The 24,598-nt window shown below is 45.7% G+C and overlaps 2 long non-coding RNA genes across 2 annotated transcripts; one reads left to right on the top strand and one right to left on the bottom strand.

Moving 5' to 3' along the window:
* Positions 1-4,529: 4,529 nt before the first annotated feature.
* LOC142571254 (uncharacterized) lies at positions 4,530-7,152 on the top strand. Its single transcript, XR_012825818.1, has 5 exons — positions 4,530-4,639; positions 4,771-5,827; positions 6,637-6,711; positions 6,773-6,967; positions 7,030-7,152. It is a non-coding gene; the product is annotated as an uncharacterized LOC142571254 (long non-coding RNA).
* Positions 7,153-20,426: 13,274 nt separating this feature from the next.
* Positions 20,427-21,724, bottom strand: LOC142571255 (uncharacterized). Its single transcript, XR_012825819.1, has 3 exons — positions 21,656-21,724; positions 20,784-20,858; positions 20,427-20,717 (listed from the first exon to the last, which is right to left on the bottom strand). It is a non-coding gene; the product is annotated as an uncharacterized LOC142571255 (long non-coding RNA).
* Positions 21,725-24,598: the final 2,874 nt, after the last annotated feature.

Consider the following 24,598-nt stretch of genomic DNA (forward strand, 5'->3'; position numbering starts at 1 on the left):
GGGTTTTTTGTAGAGTGAAATCTTAACAGGTGCACAACTTTTTTGTTGGCTGGTTCATTTGAATGGTCTGGTATCTTTCTTTTTGGGTCACTTTCACTTTCAACAAGCATGAAAACTGGCTCAAACAAATTGTTTGCCTTCTCAGCCACACCCTCAGAGACTTCACTATCTGATATTGCCTGTCTGACTGAGTCCATTTTTGCTCTTAAGAGTGCTGAGTTTGACACTGCTTTGGCTGCTTCCAGCTTTATTATACTCTGTACAACGTGCAATGCCCGACTTGCCTCACATGCTTCTTCGGGTGAGCTCTCATGGGCCTTGTTGCTGCTAGTTGGATTAGCGATGACCACACAGTGAATGTGCTTGCACACTGTAAAGTGTATAAGATGGTCATAGCAAGTGCACATATAAGTATGCACACACACTGCGCATTCCTTGCACCTCAAAGGACAGCAAGCACCATCTCCCACTTTTGACACTTTATATGAGAGCCCTTTAATAGACTGAGATGGCACAGTCCATATGCCATCTTCATTTAATTTGGCACAAGCTGCCATTTCACTGCCAGACCTGTGGTTCTTCTGAATTCTGCTCAGCTTCTTACCCTTTGCCCCTTTCATCATCTGGATAGCCCTTTTCATTAAAAAATGATTTGTCAAGTCCATGAGGGCAGAAATTAGTTTGTCACCATGCTTATTCTGTTTTCTCTCCAGCATAGTATGCTTTAACGTCCTGTGCTTGCTCTCAAGGTGCATGTTAGTGTTGACAGCTGCCCTAGTCCTAAAGCAATAGGCCCACTCTTGCGGCCTAACTGCATAGTGGTCATTGAAGTACTTCAGGAAGTCTCTCAGTTTTTCTTCCTCACTAGAAAGGAATTGCTTAAAATAATCTTCAAATGCCTTTTCCGCGAGGAACTCTAAGAGTAGCCACACACTATGGTAAACATGTGGCCTTAACTGTTTCTCTACACACTCGAGTATCTTCTTACGCCAATTGTTATCCACATTCCAGGGACAGAGAAGTTTCTGTTGTGCAGCACCCATGACCATGGACCATGCTTTGTAGAATTGCGACGCATCATCAGATATCAATGTCTTAGCAGCCACTTTTTTGGCCATGGCCGACTCCAGATATTTGAAGAATGCTGTCAAAGTTTGCTCGTTCATCCGGTTGCAGATGAAATAAGCTATAGCTACACCTGATCCTACTTTATCTAGCACCAGAAGAGTGGTCAGCTCAAACTGGTACTCTGTAGTTCCATGTGTGGAGTCAAGACATACAGTACCTGCAGGGCCCAATTTTTCTAGTAGCTCCTTCTGAGGCTCTGTCATCAGAACAAGAGCAAAGTCTGCTAAAGGAAATGTACCACTTGGGTCCACTGCACCTTGTGCCTTGTACAGGCGGACAAGTGTTTCACCTTTTTCTTTCATCACAAGCACCCACGTGTCTACACTGATAGCGTCATTACTGTGACAATGTTCAGGAGCAGCAATGTTCAACTGCTGTTTGATGTTATGCAGGGTTGAGCACTCTGCCAAGTGCACTGGCCTCAGCTTGGATGCCACAGATGTTCTTACTCGCTTTAGAATGGTTTTCATGGGCACACCCCTTTCTAGGTTCTCTGCTACGCTGGCCTTTTCCTTGTCACTCATTCTCAAGTGCTGAATTTCTGGCTTATGACCATAATGGTTTCTTTGATGCCTGACTTTTATGGTGGTGCCTTCAGGTGTCGGACTCTGAGTGTTGTCCATTGTGACGGTAATAAATGAAAGACATATCTTACCAGACCTACAGCTCCCCTGATTTTTCTCCCGACGGTCACTATGACCTTCCTTTTTCCTTGTTTCTCCGCTGGCCAGCTTTTTGGGGTCCCTGGGCAAAATGAACCAGCAGTTTTGGCTACCCTCTTCTTCTGCTTTCCATTCATGAAATTCTGTAATAAAAGCACAAAATAGCATTAGATAGTGACAAGTACTATTGGGAGAGAGATGCAAACAAAAGTAATCGCTCTGAAGGCTTTGGACACGGGCTAATGTAGCATTTATTTTACTCCTTCACCTTCAACTCGACTGTGTCATGAGGTCACCCTTGATATTGCTCAAATTTATGTTAAAATTGAATTTCAAATGCAATGCGCCATAACTTGAAAAAATTTATCATATTAGTTTTGTTTTAATAAGAAACAAATATGAAACTTAAGCATGATCTATGCTCACTCCTTCCTCAATATTGAATTAGACTGTACATTCATAGCAATGCTGTTACGATAAGACAAAGACGAACTGAGAGCACGTGGTGGAAGCTACGCCCCAGAACAGTGTGAATCCCTTCTCTCAGTTTCTTCTTGAAAAGCTCCTTCTTTTCAAGAAGAGCTTGATTTTTTACTGTACATAGGGGCTTGGCGAGGGAGTGTTCCATCGTCACGCGGTTATGATCTGGCTTGGGCATGCGCCTGGTTCGAAGAGGCAGCATTATGTGCGATTTCAATAAACCAGTTGCTAGTCTGCGTTCGTCCTGTCTTCTTGTACGTTGGTGTCTTTTCCCAAGCGCAGTTTACGTTCACAAAAAGATGTCTTACCAAGTAGCCTCCTAACACACTCTTCTTAAAGAAAAAAGGATTGCGCGTGCGTCAAATTTCGCTATACTTTATGAAATCTACAACCAGAGTCCTTCAATTGAAGGACTGTGGTACTACTAAAGAATTTTCCCAAAGTACGCCGGGATACCAAGCCGCTGACAGCCGCAATTGCAAGTGTGGTCCTGGACCTACGTCGGCCTGCATTCGGACCTATTGCGGCCTGCACTGAGGCGAAGACTACACCACGCATGCAAGTAGCGCAGAGCAACGTCAGAACGCAGAGCAAATTCCTCCTCTCGGTTAAGTAAAAAAAAAAGGGGGGGGGGGTTGCGCGAGCGTCACATTTCGCTCTATTCTATGGAATGTACTGCTAAAGAGCTTGCCCACAATACGCTGGGAAACCATCCCGGCGACATCCGCAAATTCATGTATGGTCCCGGTTCTGCGTCTCTGCCGCATTGCAACGTGCACTGAGGCGAAGACTAAGCCACGCACGCATGTGGCACAGAGCAACGTCAGAACGCAGAACAGCTTACTCCTGTCGCTTAAAAAAAATAAGAAGATGTACAAACGTCAAATTTCACTCCAGTTGCTGTGCAGGATAGCAGACAATGCCAAACGTATGTCATGTAGCGCATCGCTGGGAGCGCGCACACATGACTATACTATAGATGGATAAACAAACAAATTATATTTAACGAGGACACAAACTTCAAAATACCCCAAGGAAATAAATTAGGCACCTGCGCAAAAGCTGCTCTCCGCGAAACCGATGGAGAAAGAGAAAACAAAGGCCTGCAAAGCATAAACAACTGCCTTTTTGGAAGCACACTGCGCAACAAGAAATTAAAAAAAAAGTCCAAGATATAATATTGCGTTTAAACGTCATTTGCTCACGATGACTGAGAATAAATTTAATAAAACTGTTCCTCACCCTTACTGTTCCGGAACACCAGGTGCACGTCAGCCTCGAAGTTGTGCGCAGCGATCTGGTGCACCGAATACTTCTCCATTGTAGGCAGGGAAGTGCCACATACGCCGCATTTCATCAATTTCTTGACATCCACGGCCATTTTGTGAACGTTCCTGATGTGTTGCAGCATGTTCTTCCTCTGTATGAATAGTTTGCTGCAAAATTCGCAGCGACGATCGTCATCGCCGATGGCAGCTCGATCACAGACGCGCGCCATTCCGAAGCGGAGTAGGCGGCGTTTGGAAGCACGTGGTTTCTGTGTCATTGCACGCACTACAGCAATACAGAGAATAAACCTCCCCAATCACGTGACACACTAGGTATTCGGTGGCCCCATAGGGACAGTTGGAAACCAACTTAGGGAACCAACATCCGGGAACGCAGGGTCACGTGGATGTTGCCTTCTATTGTTCACCGGCCTCAGCCGGCCTGCGGGGAGACGCATGTGTTGTCCCAGCATGGGAATTATGGGAAGTACATGGATTTGCCTAAACTTCGTCCTTTTTGGCTTCAAACGGCTTTGTGACTTAGTAAACTCGTCATTTTTAACAGTTTATTGCGTAATAAATAATTAAATAAACATCATTAAAATTGCCCCACTGCAGGATTCGAACACAGGGACTCTAGTACAGAAGCCTGATATTGAAACTATTAAGCCACGCATAGAGTTAGTAGAATAACTCTAGAGGAAAAGCTGGGCCGGAAAAGTGGGAACCTCTAGGGCGCCGCCCTGTTTCTACTGGTCAATGTGGCCAGCACAATTACTATTGAAAGGGCTGAAAACAAGTACAGGTCACCTTATGCTTTGTCATCTAAAAACGCATACCTGATGGCTTTATGAAGGTGGTGCGTTAATATTAAGTTTACAGAAAGGGATCTTTAAGTCTGTGACGTATGTAAATCACGATGTACGCATTCATGCAATAAAGGATGACGCGAATTTCGGTTTCGAATCTGTTTTTGGATGCGTAGTAGTTTCATACAGTTTAGGTTTGACATGCGATCGCGCGTCGGCATCGGACGCTATGGCACACTCGTGCCTTATGTGCCACCGAAGCCCCGAAGTGCTCTGGCATATACCTTCACATGTAAGTAAACGAATGTATCTCCTTGTTGAGAATATCACGCGAGTAGGCAGCTCTTGTGATGCATCCCAATCGTTTGAGAAGCGTCACAGTAGAGCATTTTTCTACATGCGGAGCGGTGTTTTTGTTTGCAGGTTTCCCTTCAGTAGGAAATTGCTGGACAGGCGGACCAGCGCACCGGAATTGTACTGGCGAAGCGACAAGCAACTAAAAGAATCTGTTTAATTGTTGCACTTTGAACAATCATGCTTCTACAAAGGCCACAGCAGAAAAACAGCCCGATGCCGAGTATTTCTGTGCCACGAAGTAATCAAGAGGCGAGTGCCTAATGCGGACGAAATCGAGTGCATCGAGACTTAGAACGACATAGAACTGAGCTAGTTGGTAAGGATTCATTATGCAAAACAGAGGTGAGGCGTGCAGACAGGACACAAGAGTAGAGAAGTGGCCGGCGCTCGTGTTGTTTGCTTGTAAATACTCTACTCTTGTGTCCTGTCTGCACGCCTCACCTCCGTTTAGCATAACGAGTGCATCAACCCACATATTAATAGCGTAGGCGTTTTATTAACTGTGCAATATTTTCAACACTTCCTTGCATGCCTTTCATGTGGAATGTCTTTTCTGGTCACAAATTTGTGCAGCGAATCTATTTGCATGATCGACTCCGGGCCTGTGGGACGGTTCACTTGCACTTTATGCTGAGTCTTTTACATGTATCTATAAACTGCAGATAGGCACATCAGATCCCTGCGAGCATTTTCAAAATTCACAATTATTTTAGACAACAGGCACATATGCAATACTGACAATCTCAAATACCACTAAGCAGCTGGGACACATTTTTGTTGACCATACTCGCAGGTAAAATAAGTAGATCATGTGGACAGCTCCAGCTCATTTTCTTTAAATCAGTGTGTACAAGGGGTATGCAAAAAAAATTTTTTTCTCGCGCACCGATTATTTTGCTGTATAAGCAAGAGAACCCACCACGTTAGTGTAATGTATCTTCTACATCACACTAATATTTGCTTTAATTTACCAAGTGAGATGAGTTACTTTTATGGCTCATTCAGTCATATCACACTGCAAGCTGCATTCATCAATCTTTAATTGGATTTTGAAAATGTTTAATGAAACATGTTTCCCTTTCATGCAGATATGCAATGGCACGGCCTTCCGTGTGTTCCAAAGGTAAAATTTAAGCTCTAAATTAAAGAAGATATTTCTAATCAGAAGCGAGCAAAAATGGTGAATGCAGAGTATCAGAAATCCAAGGTACAGAAATTATGAGAAGTATCGAATAATATTAAGGAAAGAGTCGTATTTGAAAGTGCAAGACTCTTTAATGGAGGTCAAGCAAGTCAATATAGGTAGAATACTCTGCAATATTATGCGAGTAAGGGGATGTCAAACAATGGGTCAGGAAATGCATTGTTTTTCTGCAAAACAAAAGCTGATTGCCATTACATAAGTCACTTTAGCATCGTGAGACTGCTGCTTGATAAATTCAGAAATAAACCAAAAAACAAGACACGCAAAAATAAAAAAAAAATCAATTTAATGATGCTCTCTCCTCACTGGGATAAATAAAAACAAACCCATCACATTTAATGTGGACATATCAGACGCCTTGTGAAACACTAAAGGAAAAGTTCAGTTTTGAGCTATGGCACTTGCCGCATAGATGTGGGGGGCCTTGCACTAATAGTGATAGTTACCACTGCATTTAGAAATTGAAAGCATTCATGCAGACAAGGATGATTCTTTTACATTTTTGGCTACCATTTCAAATGCCTCCACCAAGTTTTACAATGCTGCACGCAACCATACTAAGGATCTCGCAGCAACACCTGCAGGTAAAAAGCAGCAGCAGTCAAAGTGCTGGTGTGTACTGGACACTATGTTTGAAAACATTTAGGCAAGAAGAGTGCAAGAAGCAGACATACAACTGCATTTATTTCTATAATTCCCCATTTGAATGGCCTTTTCTTTTTGCTTAGACAATGCCTACGCCTAGCCACAGCAGCTTCCTCATACAGACTCCGCAAGCCAAGAGGCCGTGCAGGCAAATGCAGGTAAGAGGCAAGAAGCAATGCAGTGGTATCGACATTCATCTATATTCTTTCTTTCGTTTAGGCAGCCAGCACACCTCGAACAGCCACCTTGACTGCGAGTGTGTCACCCTAGTCGCCAAGGAAACATTTGAGGGAAAGCGACAGGCAATGTGAACAGCCACTTCTCCATGTAAACGATAGTCTTTCTCTCGGATGACTCCTACGCCTCGCCAAGCCAGCACACTTGTGCACAAAGATGCCACGGAGGCAAATGCAGGTAAGAGGCAAGAAGCAATAGCACTGGTATCGACATTCATCTAACTTCTTTCTTTCGTTTAGGCAGCCAGCACACCTCCAACAGCCACCTCGACTGCGGGCGTGTCAGTAGATTCCTGTTGTACATATGCTCATAATAAACTTCAGTAAACTTGAACTTTATAATAAACTTGAAGGCAAATGGGACATTGATGCGTTGTTTTTTTTAACATTTATTGTACACATACATGCTATACTTTGCAATGCTACAGAGCGTATTTTGAAGCTTACCCCTATTTTTGCACGTTTAATTACGTATGTGTTGTGTGGCCGTCAATGCAGTTCATGTTGTTGCAGCTGCTTTGTCTGTGTATTGCACATTGGCTTAACCTCGTGATATCCATATACTTCTCTCACATATACAAAATAAAGTTCTGTGTAGTCCTCAGTGTTACAACAAAAAATGAAAGTAAACAATCCGACCGTGGAATTGTGTTTATTACAGTGATTCCTATGACCGTCACTCTCAAGTTGACAACTTGAACTGGTCAATCCATCCATAGCCTCTTCTATTTTTCAAAAATAAAGGAGGCTATGATCAGTCATGGCAAGGAATTGTATGTATATATAAAAAAGGGGGTACAGGATTAGGGTGGTACGAAAAAATTTACCAACACCGTCCTCTAGACCCATTCCGTTAAGGCACCGTAACAAAGCGTATTATGCATCAAGTTCATACAACCAACTCTGATATTACTACACACGCCAGGCGACGCGAGCTACATTTGCCATGACGCAGCCGCGACTGTACCGGATGCCCTCCATATTATTCTCGTTAATCGTGCTCACTGCACCGTGGCAAAAGAAAGATCATGGGCGCAGGTGCCTTTAAAGTATCTCGACCTTGCGAGGCACTGCTGCGCGTGCCAGGGGAGCTGTCCGTGCGAACACTCCCTGGCACACATTTGCCTCGGCGGCCCCAACCTACGTACCGTTCTGCCTCGAGCTTTGATCCCCCCACTGTCCCTTGGGTGCCCTGGAGTTCCTGCGCCGCCTGCTTTATTATAATCTCAGGCGCTCTCCTGAGACTTTCGTTTGTCGGTTACATGTGCCCTACAGCTGGGTCAGTACTTATAATAATAACAAAACCCGATCTATCGTCGCGACGATATATCGCGAAAGCGGCTTTTGCAACATACCGCGCCCGTGCGAAGAGAATAACGGAACGCCAGCGAGGAATCTGACCACAGCTTCCGAGCTCGTAACCTCGTAGAGTGACACTCCTGCAACAGGCGTGACCGCTGAAAACCGCATACCGCCGGAAACTTCAACAGGATCATCCCTCGGTTGCACAACTGCCACCTGTACGGCCAACATGGACCACACCCACACCGTCCCGCAACATACAATAAAGAACCAACCTATAAAGCCCAAGCACACGGCTGCACGCACATATCACGACACCACAAGCGAGACGCCATGCTGCTACGCTGCTACGGTTGCCGGAATAAAACTGACTACTGTCACCAAGTCTAGCAAGCGTCTCAGGAGCTGGCAACCTCGGCGCTTAGCAACATGGCTGCGCTCTTGCGGTTCCCGATTTCAATGCATGGACCCTATGGGTAGCTTGTCCTCTAGAGTCAGTATAGTAACTCTATGAAGCCACGGATGCATGTATCGACAAGCGAATGAAACGCACTTATGAATTTATCGCGGGCATGCCAGTGCTTTGAGACGCTTGGTGCGTTTCGATTTGGGCACATAAACAAGCTCAATCATTGCAATTAATAGCAATTGTACGTGTTCCCCGGCGTCTTCTACACTTCGAAGAATATAGATTGCGCTGAAATATACGACAATAAGATTTGTATAGCGTAATATACAAAGCCACAAGAACGTCTGAATCCACAAGCACGAAGATCAGACAAATCCATGTACTTCCCATCATTCCCATGGTAGGACAACGACTGCAGCGCCAGAGTTAGGGTGGCTAGAAGGGGAGGTGTGAATACCGGTGGCGCTTTCCTTCGGGCGCGCGTGACCCCCTTGCGCACCGATGCCACCAGGGGGAATGTGGCGCTGCCGCTCGCGGCGGGGGACTCGTAGCCGTGCTGGCCTGCGCCTCCGCTGTCAGTTGGTCTCGGCGCCCCTTTTGGAGTGTTCCTCGCGACAATCCGTAATTCGAGGGCGAGATGCAGTCGGCAGCGAAAAAGAAGACGGAGCTTTGTGCCCGGATGTGATACTGGGTGCAAGAAAACCACAGGAAAGGTATCTCTTCCGTGCCCCTGCCTGCAAACGCAAGCGTGTTACACTGAATGAACGAGTGAGTTTCTTTTCAGGGGCATTTACCAGCTTATAGGACGCCGAGGTTCCCTGCAGAAGTGATGAGGTTATTTTAGCATAGTTTTTCTCTCAAAACGGTGCATGATTGTTCTCTTTGGTATTTCAGACGGGGCAGCAAGAAAGAGGCCACGCTTGATGAAACTCTTCCGTTTCTTGATGAATGGGAGGCTCACTCCAATGGGCTCGGCTTTCTTAGTAACAGTACTTCTAAGGGGCTGAAGATGACCATCCATTCAACAAAACACCTTCTAAAGTACCTTACCGACAATGCTGACATCATGTACATGATGACTTCGAAACTGAGCCAAGACCGCCTGGAGCAATGTTTTGGCGTTGTGAGACAAGCGAGTGGGGCAAACAATCATCCTACCCCACCTCAATTCATTCTAGTCATAAGGTATGTATACGTGCAAGCTTGGTAAATAGTACCAATGTTTTGCAGAAGTTCGGCATGCTTAAGTAACTAATGTTGCTTGTGCACATCCAGGTGTCTTAGCTTCTAGAGCCTCACAAGGAGCCCCAAGGACGGCGATGTGTCTTCGGATGTCCTGGAGTTATCTGTTGAAGAGGTGCTGGCTGAACAAGAAAGCCACAGTGAAGACAGCGTGAAGGCTGTGCCAACAGATGCCGTGCAAGTGGCTGTGGACCACCAAAATTATGTAGAGCACCGCAGCGACGCACGGCTTAAGGTTTATTACATTGCAGGTTATGTGGCGAGAAGGCGTGTTTTGCCCACACATCGTGAAGACTGCAGAGCAGCATGTCTTAGTTATAAAGGCAATATCCCCAGAGAACTTCCATCAGAGGCATCCAAAGAGCGGGACCTTGGGGGCATTTTATATCCCCCAGAATCGTCCTATAAGCTGGTTAATGCCCCTGAAAAGAAACTCACTCGTTCATTCAATGTAACACGCTTGCATAGCCAAGGCTGTGGCCGAAATATTGCAGTCAATTCGTGATATGCCAAAAATTGGTTGCCTGGACCATTGTGCTACCCTGGCAGCCTCAGTTACACGTTTTTATTGCCTCACAAGGATTCACTTTTTGCTTAAAGGTGTCAATCAGCAGGGCAGTGAGAAGAAATGGAAAACACTGAAACCTTGTGTGTTGTAAAGTTTTCACTATTTTTTTCCTCACTTGTAAATAAACGATTTCATGACCAGATCTGTTGCTTCACTGTCTGCAGTCATGGGAAATTGCTTATATGAGCGTCAAAATAACATGCTACAGGTGTGCAAGTGCAGACAGAAAGTGGCTTGTAAATACATCGAGACGAATTATCAGGTAATGTCTCTTAATCTGGAGACATTACCTGATACGCATAGGGTGATTGACTACTGTGCGTGACTACGTCATAGGGTGATTGCATAGGGTGAATGAGTACTATGCGTGCGTCACGCATAAGGTGATTGACTGCTCTGATCTAGAGGACGACGGTCGCATTTTCAGGGAGGCGAAATGAAGGCGCCCGTGTGCCGTATGATGCGAGTGCGCGTTAAAGAACCCGAAGTGGTCGAAATTATTTCGAAGCCCCCCACTAGCCCTTAACACCATGAGCCGCTTCACGAAATGTGCACAGACAAAACGCGCTTGAATCTCGATACAGTGCGATGGGCCCGTAAAATTTCACAGGAGTAATGATGTGGTCTGACGTAAAATCGTTTTCATGATAAATATTTATTCTTTGACGCTCGCAGAAAGCCCGGGATATCTGAAACGGGCTCACTTTCACTTCGGTTCTAGAGATGCAGCCGACGCGAGGCTGGCGAGGCGCTCATTTCGTCTGGCTGCTTCCCCGGATGGATGGATGGATGTTATGAGCGTCTTCTTTGGAACGGGGCGGTGGCTTGCGCCACCAAGCTCTTGCTACTATGCTGCCTAATATCCTACCTAGGTTAACCAATGAGAAACAAAAAAAAGACACTATGAACTACCACGTCCAAATTTTCTGATACCCTATTGCGAACTGTGCTTTTGTACGTCTCCGTCTTTTGTCGTTTCCCTACTTTTCTTCCACCAATCCTCCAATCGCCTCTTACTGATGTCTATTGCGGACCTGTTTGCTTTACCATTGCTCCCGCTGAACCCAAGGGCTTCAAGGAGGCCAGTGGTGCCTAAATCGACCGCTGGATAGACGTCTTCACATTCTAATAAAATATGCTCCGTCGTTTCCCTAGCTTTACCGCAGCAAGCACATGCTTCTTCTTCCTTCTTATATCTCGCTTTATAGGTGCGTGTTCTAAGGCATCCCGATCTCGCTTCGAAAAGTAATGAGCTTCCCTTTGAGTTATCATAAATGGTTTCTTTCCTAATTTCGTTTTTTCCCCTTAAGTAGTTACTCATGGCAGGTTTCTTTTCCATTGCCGCCACCCATGAGATTAATTCAGCCTCTCTGACTTTCCGCTTGACCTTCTTTGTTGCTGTGTTGCCCACCCCACAGGCCGCATACTTGCTGGTAAGCTTCCTAGTTCTTTTCCTCCACTGTGAATCAATGTTTTGCCTGTACATCTAGATACCTGAACACTCGGTCAACAGTCCCCCGCCACGGTCAACAGCGCCGCCCCGCGGCATCGGTGCGCTGTGGGGTCACGTTTTCGCCGCCGGTATTCACACCTCCCCTTCTAGCCACCCTACCAGAGTTCCCTCTAGTAATTTTGTAGGAAACTCTATGGGGGCTGCGCCTTGCGGCGCGTGTCACCCGCAGTGGCACCCGAAGCGGTGGCGCTGCCGTCGACCACTCTTGAAGGCGACAGGTCTGGGCACGCAGTACCATTGCATTTCAGCGGTGTGTTTTGGTGGTGGAATTTTGCTCTGTGCGGTTGTGCGTCGCAAGCGTTCTCTTGTGAATGCGGCCACTTGCATCAATGAGTGCAAAGCAACGTCTCAACCATTGCTACGCTCCAGGGTGTAGCACAGGATACGCCCGAACTAACAGTGCGAAGAAGCTATCGTTATTCAAGGCGCCTGCAGACCCGGAACGGAGGTGCACGTGGGAGAGAAACCTACATAGAGCCGACAAGCCGCTAACCACAGACTGCGCGGTATGTGAGCTGCATTTTGAGCAGCGCTTCATTGTTCGGGACTATGTGCACCGTATAAATGGGGAGGAAGTTCGCATCCCACGCGGTACGCCTACGCTTACTCCGGACGCAGTCCCCACAATTTTGCCAAATCTACCAGCTTACCTGAGCAAGCAGCCTACTCCCAAGAGGAACGAAAGAAAAAGGAAGGGCGATGACGAAGTCCCACCACGAAAAAAGGCACGAGGGCAGCTTGCAGAGACGACAGAGGTTGACGAACCTACGGGTGCGACGGTTGACAACGAAGTCTGTGTGGCCGCGACTGTGGCTGCGGTGATGAAAATAAAAGTGCCTGGGAAGCGCTGGACGCTACATGAACTTCACGACGCAGACGGAGTATGTTTTACTTCATGTTCCCTCGACTCGCTCTCAGGTGAGGTGAATGTGGAAAAGGCCGTGTTCCTCACTGCAAACAGTGCTGGTGCTATGCACTCGAAGACGTTCGTGCTGGGCAAGCAGGTGGCTGGCGCGTCAGTGGCAACTATTCAAGATGCTATAACCACTCTGCTGGAAGCGCATGATATGCATCTCTGCAAATGCGCAGCGTCACGGAATGAAAGCTGCCTAACTACCAGCTTAACAATGAGATTGCAAGGCCAAATTAGGCGCGAGGCAAGAGCAGTTTATAGTACTAACTGCCTAGGCAAGACAACAAAAGAAGGAACGGCTTGCGTCGTTTGCAACTATCTAAGAAAAGCCCTTGTTAGGCGGCAGTGGCGCCTCGAAAGGCGTCAAGGTCAGAACCAAAGTTGCAATAATCCTAGCTCGCGGTGGCACGGCAGTGTTTTGAAGAAGCTGCAAGCATGTACCCGTAAAAACAAGCGGCTTTTATCGAAGGTAGACAAGCTCGCCTTGGACCTCAAGAAAATCAAAAGCGAATGTGCTGCAACAGCTGAAGATGTACTTGCTGAAAAGTTAAGCTTTTTGTCACCAAAGCAGCAGCTCGCTGTCAGGCAGTGCTTCGAGGCATCAAGAAGGAAGAGTCCGCGGGGCATGAAGTACGACAAAGAATGGATCCTTGAATGCATCTTGCTCAAAATGAGAAGCCCAAAGCTGTATCAATATATGCGGAGGCAGAACATTTTGGTACTCCCAAGTGAAACAACCCTGCGTAAATACACTGCTCAGTACAGAAGCGGCTACGGGTTCAATGAGAAAATGCTGAGTGTGTTGGAAAAGAAGGTTGCCCACCTGGATGTGTTCCACCGACATGGTGGAATAGTCGTGGATGAAATGAAGCCAGCTGAACATTTGTCAGTGACCACAGGAGCGAAGATTGAAGGTTTTGTGGACCTGGGCCCGTACACACCCGAAAAAGAAAAAAACATTGCCATGCAATCATGGCCTCGTAGTGATGTTTGTGCCACTGTTTGGCAGCTGGACTCAGGTTATTGGTGTTTTCGGAAGCAACGAGAATGTGAAAGGGGACCTGTTGGCCAAAATTGTGCTTGAGTCCACAATTTTAGCAGAAAGGGCTGGCCTGTTTGTGGACTTCGTAACTTGCGATGCAGCGGCCTGGAACAGGAAAATGTGGCGCATCTTTAACATTCGAGCATCTTTGAAGGAAGTGGTCTGCAAGAAGCCCCATCCTGTTGAGAGCAGTCGGTTCTTACATTTTCTCTCTGATTTTCCTCACCTAGTAAAAAACGTGCGAAACAGGCTTCTCAACACGACTTTTGACACCCCTGATGGTGCAGTTTCAATGCAGTTTTCAAGAGAAGCTCTCAAACTGGATAGCAATGCTGTCACTATGAAAGCAATGCCTGGAATAACCAGTGTCCACGTATTCCCCAACAATTTCGAAAAAATGCGGGCAAGTTATGCATTCCAGTTGTTTGGGCATGGTCCTTTGAGGGTATTCTTTCTTTACCGTACTCAGTTGGAAAGAAGCTGTGGTAAAATCGAAGCGACAGAGAAGTTCTTCATGAGAATGAAGTCACTGATTGCTGTGTTGACTGCAAGGTACACAGCCGAAGCTCTCCGACTCCATTATGCGGGTGAAGAAACCATTAAGGAAATGCTCCGTTTCCTGGACGTCTGGGAGCGCCATGCCGATAAGAAGACATTTCTGAGCGAGTCCACTGCAGAAGGCTTAAGAGTTACTCTAACAAGTACTCTTGAGCTTCTTCGCTATTTGCATCACCAAGTTGGCTTTAGCTACTTGTTGACATTCCGGCTGAGCCAGGATAAAGTGGAAAACTTTTTTGGAATCGTTAGACTCTCATCTGGCTGCAACTCACACCCAACGCCACAGCAGTTTCTGCTAACTGTTAACTGTCTCTCTTTTTATAACTTGGCGCACAGTGTTGCAGGCGGGAATGCAGAGGGAGATGTCATCAGTTCTCTTCTTGATGTTGGGGACCGGGAAGAAACTTCAAAGCAACAGCTGATTGACCAGATGAAGCTTTGCACAGAAAAACAAGCGGTACCTTCGAGTTCACATGGCAGTGAAGCAGTGGAACACGAGTACCATGTCCAGAGGAGCGACTCAAGGCTTATATATTACATTTCCGGATACGTGGCCGAAAAGTGTGTGCTGCCCACCAAATGCTGTGCGTGTAATGACAGCCTCTTACTTCCAACAGAAGAAGGGCGCCGCTTGCATGCTGCAGAATTTGTGCGCCATAATGATGAAGGAGGTTTGCTCTACCCCTCGGTGGAACTGTTCCGCTTTTTAACAAGGCTTGAAGACATTTTCACTAATTGCTTTAGTGCACAAAAAGTTCATCGGGAAAGCGTAATGGACATCCTGCATATGATTCATTGCGCCGCTCCCTTGAAGGTGGGATGCAGAGATCATGCAGAAAGCCTGACTCCTCGCATAGTCAGCTTTTATGTCACCACACGGCTCCATTTTTTTATCAAAGGCTTGAATAAAGCACATATGCTGTCAAAAAGAAAGGCAGCACAGCACCTGAAGCTAAGCAGACTGACTTAGCCCAATTTCTAAGCTGCTTCTTAAGTGCATTAAAGCTGTCTGGATGATTCTTGCGCTATTGCAGAGCGCCTGCAATAAAATCGTATGGGACAGAGAAAGCAGTTTCGAAGTCGTTCTCCCTTCTTTTTTTCTGCGCGTCAGATTTCGTCTTGTGCAGCACGTACTTTAAAAATGAAGTGCTTTCTCGTGTAAATATTAAATCAGCCTTAATTTGACGGATATCTGTGCATGTGCACCCTAGCAGACACTGTAAACAAGGTGTCTTTTGCGATCGCGAACATCATGCGAATATTTGGTCCCGCAAATGAAAATTGCTTCGCAAAATTTAGTACTCGCAAATTATTCCGGTATTGCCATCTAGTCCGAGTTGACGACTAAGCGTGAAAAAAGAAATTGCAGCGCATCGACTGTCCTTCGTCTGCTACTGGCTTTGCTTAGTAAGACGCCCAAAATCTTACGGCCACCTCAAACACCTCTACTCACATAAAGTACCCAAAAATAATTGCAAACCCAAGCTGAATTGCGTTAAAACAGCGGCTGTACATAACCAAACACGCTTTCTATTTTTGTGTGCCACGTACGCTTCAGAGGAGAAACAGGACGAGCTTTCAAGAGCGGTCGATTGCAGCGCCGCCGCTGCAGGTGCCACCGCGCGCGTCAGCGGAGAGGCGCGGTCGTACCACTGGAAAGTATTCTAGTACACTGTAGCGTAGCAGCATGGCGTCTCGCTTGCACTGTCGTTACAGTGTACTAGAATAGGGGCAGTGCGTTCAGGAAGCGCCCGCCGCTGAGGCGCTTCATGTAGATAGCACGAGATGGCGCTGTAGGAACATGGGCTGTACGAAACGTACGGCGCAGTGCCAGCGCTGCACGCTGATATTTTGATAATCGTTTTCTGTTGCAATCAAATAGACGTGCAAATGCTCGGCGGATGTTAAGATGCATCCCCGAAACTCACTACATATAAGAGATGAATTGTATGTGCACTCCTAGCGCATCTCAACGCCCAAGACGCATTTATTAACCTGACAGCAAAGGTTTTGCAGACACAGAAGTAATGGCGTAAAGCCGTTAAATTTGTTTTGAGCCACGTAAGCAGAAATTATTCGAACGGAAAAGTCGGCTGCAAATAACGCCGTAGTAAAGGACATCGAATTGATCTAAACCAACTCGGATTCCAGGTGCACACATTTTCTTTTGTGGTTCGCATTCATAAAAAAGCGGCCCCGGCATCCGCGACCCAACGTCAAGCGCTTAGTTCCTCAGCCGCTGTTGTAGAAGAGAAGGCAAAACAACATGCACGTACATAGCCCAAAGCCAAAGAGCTTCCCTGCTTGGCATTTACCTTCTTTCGCGATAAACATTTGCCCCTCGTTCTGTTTCGCGAGCCCCCCGCAACTACATAAGTTTCTGAGCGTGTGTTGGTGGGCTAGTTGGTTAAGCATGATTACAAAGACGGCGCCGAATAAGACAACACACGAAGAAGGGGGACACGAGACAGTACGCAGGCGAACTAACAACTCACAGTTGTTAGTGCGCCTACGTGCTGTCTCGTGTCCCCCTTCTTCGTGTGTTGTTTTACTCGGCGCCGTCTTTGTAATACATAAGTTAATTCGTGATCTTTTTTTATTTACATCATGAAGTGTTCCTGAACGTCAGGCTCATGTGCGAGTATGAGACACACCGACATCCTACATTTCTATGGAAGGAATAAAACAGGTAGGAAAGACGCTAAGTAAAACACATCTCCAAAACTACACACAGTATGCCAAAACACAGAAAAACAGTGCAAGTACATTCCTACCCAAACAATGGAGACCTACAGCGGAATTAATATGCGCAAATAAATTACTTCATTCATTTTTAATTATATTAACAAAATTAGCTTTTTGAAAGCACCAGAAAAAGTTGTGCATTCAGATGAAAAAGACAAAGAAGGGTCAGCATACATATGTTGCACCAGCCTGCTAAGAACAGTATAGCTAACTTTAAAGTGCAATTTCTTTTTTCGTCGTGCTTCTCTTCACTGATTCACACTTTTTACGTAAAAGTGCAGCCTTGTTAGGACATAAAAAAAACGCACAACTGCTGATGTGAAATCATCAGCATGTAATTTGCAGCATACATGACGTAGCCAAATTTAAAGCTTTCACTAGAATCATGACATCAACTATGCTGTCGCTGCAAAGCTCCTCTTTGCGGAAGAAGGTTCTAAATATATTCCCCCAAATTTCTTTAGTGCTTCGAAAAGCAACTTGGACGGATACGGCAATCCTCCCCTGTCACAAATTCCGTGAATTTTGAGACTGCTACTGGCACTAGAGATTTGCAAAAGAAGAGAGCGGCAGTCCTCACATTTCTTGCGAGCAAAAAATTTCTGCGCGACATACCCTGCCATATGTAACGGATGAGGCGGTCACCGCTCCTTTCCTCCACATAAGTCCGGTGCTCTGCCGGAGTATTGTTTAGCCTTTGCTCTACCAGCGTAAGATTTCCAGCTTCAACTAACTGTGACGCAACGTCCCCTTCCTTGTCAAAATTATCTGGTGAGTCAAGTAGCGATACCAAATGTTTACTGACCTCTGTGTTCCCTGTTTGCATTGCCTTCGCCAAGATATTGACACGTGTACTTATGTTTATCGGGCAACCACGTTTCGCCGCTTAACAAATGTAATCGCACAGCGTGGGACGCGCCTGCATGTATTCGAAGTTTCTGGAAAGTTATCGATGCTTCTATCCGCTGTTTGTTGTCGCCGAACCTTATGTTATCTGATTTCGTCATCTGACCCGAATGGTGTAGAACTTTGTGGAAGGCACGCGGGTCCGAACGATTAGTCTGGAACATTCTACGACTGTTCTTTAAAAGCCGACGCGCTTGACCCGCTGATCAGATTTCCGACGATCGCCGACCGTGTTCGCCGCTATCGTTGTGCTATAACTGTATCCTGTTTTTGTGGGCACAGGTTCGCCCAATAAAAGCTAGTCTTGTATTCCACCGTATTGCTGCTTTCTTCACCGTCGCTACCACGTGACAATATATGAAGGCAATTCACAACAATAAAAAATTGAGGCGGCGTTGGGTGATCGTTGGATCCGCACGACTACCTCACAAGAAGTTCTCCAACATTTATTGGCTTAGTCTAGATGTCAACAGGTATTTAAAACACTCTCCTTCCAAGTATTCTAACAGAGCCAAAGTGCTGCACAATGTCACACGGAGCCCATCTGCCGTCGACTGGCTCAAGCCGCAAAGTCCTTTTGCAATGGAAAGCATATTTCGCGCCAGCGAACAGGGACAGAAGGGAGACGACACCACAATGCGCTAACTTCAACAACTTGATTTTCAGGAAACACCCACCTATTTAACCCATGCACAGTTAAATAGGCGGGTGTTTCCTGACAATCAAGTTAAAGTTAGCGCATTGTGGGGCCGTCTCCCTTCTGTCCTTGTTCGCTGGCGCTAAATATGCTTTCGAAGTCAGTCAACCAACACGCCCAACAAATGGCAATCCTTTTGCATGTGACTCCCAACGAGACAGAAACTCGAGGAATGCCTTCAGAGCAAGCACACGGCAAGCACGCTGCAATTGGCCGCAACACCACAGAACGCAATGCACGGAGAACGCGTCCGTACAGCCCGTGCGACTGCAGCGCCGCCGCATACATCCGGGACCTGTCTACGCTCCCGGCTTCAAAGCGGTGCGTGGCGCGCTGCGCCGTCTGAACACACTGCCCCTATCTAGTACACTGTACTGTCGTGATGTGTGCGTGCAGCCGTGTGTTTGGACTTTATAAGTTGGTTCTTTATTCTATGTTGCGGGACTGTGGGGGTGTGCTCCATGTTGGCCGTACAGGTGGCAGTTATGCAACCGAGGGATGATCCTGTTGAAGTTTCCGGCGGTATGCGGTTTTCAGCGGTCACGCCTGTTGCAGGAGTGTCACTCGACGAGGTTACGAGCTCGAAGCTGTGGTCAGATTCCTCGTTGGCATTCCGTAATTCTCTTCGCACGGGCGCGGTAGGTTGCAAAAGCCGCTTTCGCGATCTATCGTCGCGACGATAGATCGGGCTTTTTTATGATTATAAGTACTGATCAGTAGGGCACATGTAACCGACAAACGGAAGTCTCAGGAGAGCACCTGAGATTATAATAGAGCAGGCGGCGCAGGAACTCTAGGGCACCCAAGGGACAGTAGGGGGATCAAAGCTCGAAGCAGAACGGTACGTAGGTTGGGGCCGCCGAGGCAGGTGTGTGCCAGGGAGTGTTCGCACGGACAGCTCCCCTGGCACGCGCAGCAGAGCCTCACAAGGTCGAGATACTTTAAAGGCACCTGCGCCCATGATCTTTCTTTTGCCTCGGTGCAGTGTGCACGATTAACGAGAATAATATGGAGGGCATCCGGTGCAGTCGCGAATGCGTCATGACAAATGTAGCTCGCGTCGCCTGGCGTGTGCAGTAATATCAGAGTTGGTTGTATGAACTTTATGCATAGTACGCTTTGTTACGGTACCTTAACGGAATGGGTCTAGAGGACGGTGTTGGTACATTTTTTCGTACCGCCCTGATCCTATACCCCCCACTACAAACACACATACATACCCCCCTCTTTTTATGTATACATACAATTCCTTGCCATGACGGATCCATAGCCTCCTTTATTTTTTAAAAATAGAGGAGGCTATGGACCGATTGACCAGTTCAATTTGTCAACTTGTCATAGGAATCACTGTATTAAACACAATTCCACGATCAAATTGTTTACTTTCATTTTTTGTTGTAACACTGAGGACTACATAGAACTTTATTTTGTATATGTGAGAGAAGTATGTGGATATCACGAGCTTAAGCCAATGTGCGATACACAGACAAAGCAGCTGCTACAACATGAACTGCATTGAGGGCCACACAACACATACGTAATTAAATGTGCAAAATATAGGGGGAAGCTTCAAAATACGCTCTGTAGCACTGCAAAGTGTAACATATATTGTATGTGTACAATAAATGTTCAAAAATACAATGCATCAATGTCCCATTTGCCCTCAAGTTTATTATCAAGTTCAAGTTTACTGAAGTTTATTATGAGCATATGTACAACAGCAATCTACTGACACACCCGCAGTCAAGGTGGCTGTTCGAGGTGTGCTGGCTGCCTCAGTGTAAGAAAAAGAAATTGGGTGAATGTCGACACCAGTGCCACTGCTTCTTGCCTCTGACCTGCACGTGCCTCCACAGCATCTTTGTGCACAAGTGTGCTGGCGTGGCGAGGCGTAGGAGTCATCCGAGAGAAAGACTATCGTTTACATGGAGAAGTGGCTGTTCACATTGCCTGCCGCTTTCCCTCAAATGTTTCCTTGGCGACTAGGGTGACACACCCGCAGTCAAGGTGGCTGTTCGAGGTGTGCTGGCTGCCTAAATGAAAGAAAAAGAAAAATTATATGAATGTCGATACCAGTGCTATTGCTTCTTGCCTCTTACCTGCATTTGCCTCCACGGCCTCCTGGCTTGCGGAGTCTGTATGAGGGAGCTGCTGTGGCTAGGCGTAGGCATTGTCTAAGCAAAAAGAAAAGGCAATTCAAATGGGAAATTATGGAAATAAATGCAGTTATGTCTGCTTCTTGCACTCTTCTTGCCTAAAAGTTTTCAAACATAGTGTCCAGTACACACCAGCACTTTGACTGCTTATGCTTTTTACCTGCAGGTGTTGCTGCGAGATCCTTAGTATGGCTGCGTGCAGCATTGTAACACTTGGTGGAGGCATTTCAAGTGGTAGCCAAAAATATAAAGAATCATCCATGTCTGCACGAATGCTTTCAATTTCTAAATGCAGTGGTAACTATCACTATTAGTGCAAGGCCCCCACATCTATGTTGCAAGAGCCATAGCTCGAAACTGAATTTTTCCTTTAGTGTTTCACAAGGCGTCTGATATGTCCACATTAGATGGGATGTGTTTTGTTTTTATTTATCCCAGTGTGGAGAGAGCATCATTAAATTGTTCTTTATTTTTGCTTGTCTTGTTTTTTGGTTTATTTCGGAATTTATCAAGCAGCAGTCTCATGATGCTAAAATGACTTATGTAATGGAAATCAGCTTTTGTTTTCCAGAAAAACAACGCATTTCCTGACCCATTGTTTGACATCCCCTCACTCGCATAATTTTGCAGAGTATTATATATTGACTTGCTTGACTTCCACTAAAGAGTCTTGCATTTTCAAATACGACTCTTTCCTTAAAATTATTCGACACTTCTCATAATTTCTGTACCTTGGGCTTCTGATACTCTGCATTCACCATTTTTGCTTGTTTCTGACTAAAATTGTCTTCTTTAATTTAGAGCTTAAATTTTACCTTTGGAACACACGGAAGGGCTTGCCATTGCATATCTGCATAAAAGGGAAACATGCTTCATTAAACATTTGCAAAATCCCACTGAAGATTGATGAATGCAGCTTGCAGTGTGATATGACTGAATGAGCCATAAAAGTAACTCATCTCACTTGGCAAATTAAAGCACATATTAGTGTGATGTACAAGATACGTTACACTAACGTGGTGGGTTCTCTTGCTTATGCAGCAAAATAATCGGTGCGCGTGAAAAAAAATATTTTTGCATACCCCTTGTACGCACCGATTTAAGGAAAATGAGCTGGAGCTGTCCACATGATCTACTTATTTTACCTGCGAGTATGGTCAACAAAAATGTGTCCCAGCTGCTTAGTGGTACTCGGGATTATGTCAGTATTGCATATGTGTCTGTTGTCTAAAATAATTGAATTTTGAAAATGCTCGCATGGATCTGATGTGCATATCTGCAGTTTATGGATACAATTAAAAGACTCAGCATCAAGTGCAAGAGAACGGTCCCACAGGCCCGGAGTCGACCATGCAAACAGATTCGCTGCACAAATTTGTGACCAGAAAAGATATTCCACATGAAATGGTATGCATGGAAGTGTTGAAAATATTGCACAGTTAATAAAGCGCCTACGCTATTAATATGTGGGTTGATGCACTCGTTATGCAAAACGGGGGTGAGGCGTGCAGACAGGACACAAGAGTAGAGTATTTACAAGCAAACAACACGAGCGCCGCCCACTTCTCTACTCTTGTGTCCTGTCTGCACGCCTCACCTCTGTTTTGCATAATGAATCCTTACCAACTAGCTGAGCTTTCTGTCGTTCTAAATCTCGATGCACTCGATTTCGTCCGCATTGAGCACTCGCCTCTTGATTACTTCGTGGCACAGAAATGCTCGGCATCAGGCTGTTTTTCTGCTGTGGCCTTTGTAGAAGCATGATTGTTCAAAGTGCAACAGTTAAACAAATTCTTTTAGTTGCTTGTCGCTTCGCCAGTACAATCCCGGTGCGCTGGTCCGCCTGTCCAGCAATTTCCTACTGAAGGGAAACCTGCAAATAAAAACACCGTTCCGCATGCAGAAAAATGCTCTACTCTGACGCTTCTCAAACGATTGTGATGCACCACAAGAGCTTCCTACTCGCCTGATATTCTCAACAAGGAGATACATTCGTTTACTTACATGTGAAGGTATATGCCAGAGCACTTCGGGGCTTCGGTGGCACATAAGGCACGAGTGTGCCATAGCATCCGATGTCGACGCGCGATCGCATGTCAAACCGTTGGTAAAACCTAAACTATACGAAACTACTACGCATCCAAAAAACAGATTCGAAACCGAAATTCGCGTCATCCTTTATTGCATGAATGCGTACATCGAGATTTACATAAGTCACGGACTTAGTGATCGCTTTCTGTAAACTTAATATTAACGTACCACCTTCGTACAGCCATCAGGTATGCGTTTTTAGATGACAAAGCATAAGGTGACCTGTACTTGTTTTCAGCTCTTTCAATAGTAATTGCGCTGGCCACATTGACCAGTAGCAACAGGGCGGCGCCCTAGAGGTTCCCACTTTTCCGGCCCAGCTTTTCCTCTAGAGTTGTTCTACTAACTCTATGGGCCAATGGGCTCGCATAGGGAGCTGTGAAACTGAAGTATGTCTAAGAACGTTGGTTCCGTCTGTCACAATGATTCATTTTCTAATAAAACAGCACGTGAAAAGCTGTTTTAGCTTTATTATTACGCGAAAACATGTTTTGTTGAACTATGAGAACTTGTTATTGTGTGTACGTCTACATGTTACGTAAAAAGTATCAGCGGGCCGCTAAAGTTGGAAGAAAGACGACAAGGTTCGCGCTCGCTTTGAAACAGTTGGTCGTCTGTTCTTGCTTTTCTTCGCTTGGTCACGCATCGTGGGTGATAAAGATGTAATATGCGTGAATGGAAACATTTTATGAAGATTTTACTTTGAGAACGCGTTATTTGCGTAGCCATATCCTCGTTTTAGACGAAGCCTCTTACAACACCAGCCCACACGAGCTTCGCACATATACCGTTCTTCCCATGACGGCACGCTACCCCTTAAGGAACTCCCATAGACGGTGGCGCCAGATTACCCTCTAGGTGTTATAGTGAGAAACTCTATGACGTGAGCTACAATGCATAGAGTTTTCTACAAAAATTTTTGTAGGAAACTCTATGCTACAATGGGAGCGGTTGTCCCAGCATGGGAATTGTGGGAAGTACATGGATTTGCCTAAACTTCGTCCTTTTGGCTTCAAACGGCTTTGTGACTTTGTTAACTCGTCATTTTCAACAGTGTATTGCGTAATAAATAATTAAATAAACATAATTAAAATTGCCCGACGGCAGGATTCGAACACAGGGACTCTAGTACAGAAGCCTGATATTGAAACCATTAAGCCACGGATGCTTTTTTTTTCTTTATTTCCAGCTTGGCTACAAGCTTCAAAAGAGTTTGTGATCATAGATCACACACGTTTTATATGTGTCAAAGTGTCAAGCATTGACACCACAGCTTCATCACAGTCCTTCGTCTTGTACACGTCACGTACCTTCACAACCATTTCCACAAAGTATTCATACACAGATCGGCCTTTAACATCACAATGTCTATATGCCAACAGACTACGCCAGGCTGCGTGCATTCCAAGTAAAAAGATGACATCCATCTGTTCAAAAGCATGTTCAGGTGGTAAAAAACGAATGCCATGTGGATTGAGGGGTAGGTCTATCTTTAACGTTCTCTGTGATATATCTCAAAAGAATATGGCATTATTACAATCAATGAAAACATGTTCGATCGTTTCAGCTTTGTTGCACAGAAAGCATCTACTTCCCCATGGCACATAAATTCCTCTTTCCTCCAACCACGTTTTAACAGGCAAGGTTCCCGTGTGAAGCTTGAAGAA

The sequence above is a fragment of the Dermacentor variabilis genome, chromosome 2 (assembly GCF_050947875.1).
Source record: "Dermacentor variabilis isolate Ectoservices chromosome 2, ASM5094787v1, whole genome shotgun sequence".
Classification (NCBI taxonomy): domain Eukaryota; kingdom Metazoa; phylum Arthropoda; class Arachnida; order Ixodida; family Ixodidae; genus Dermacentor; species Dermacentor variabilis.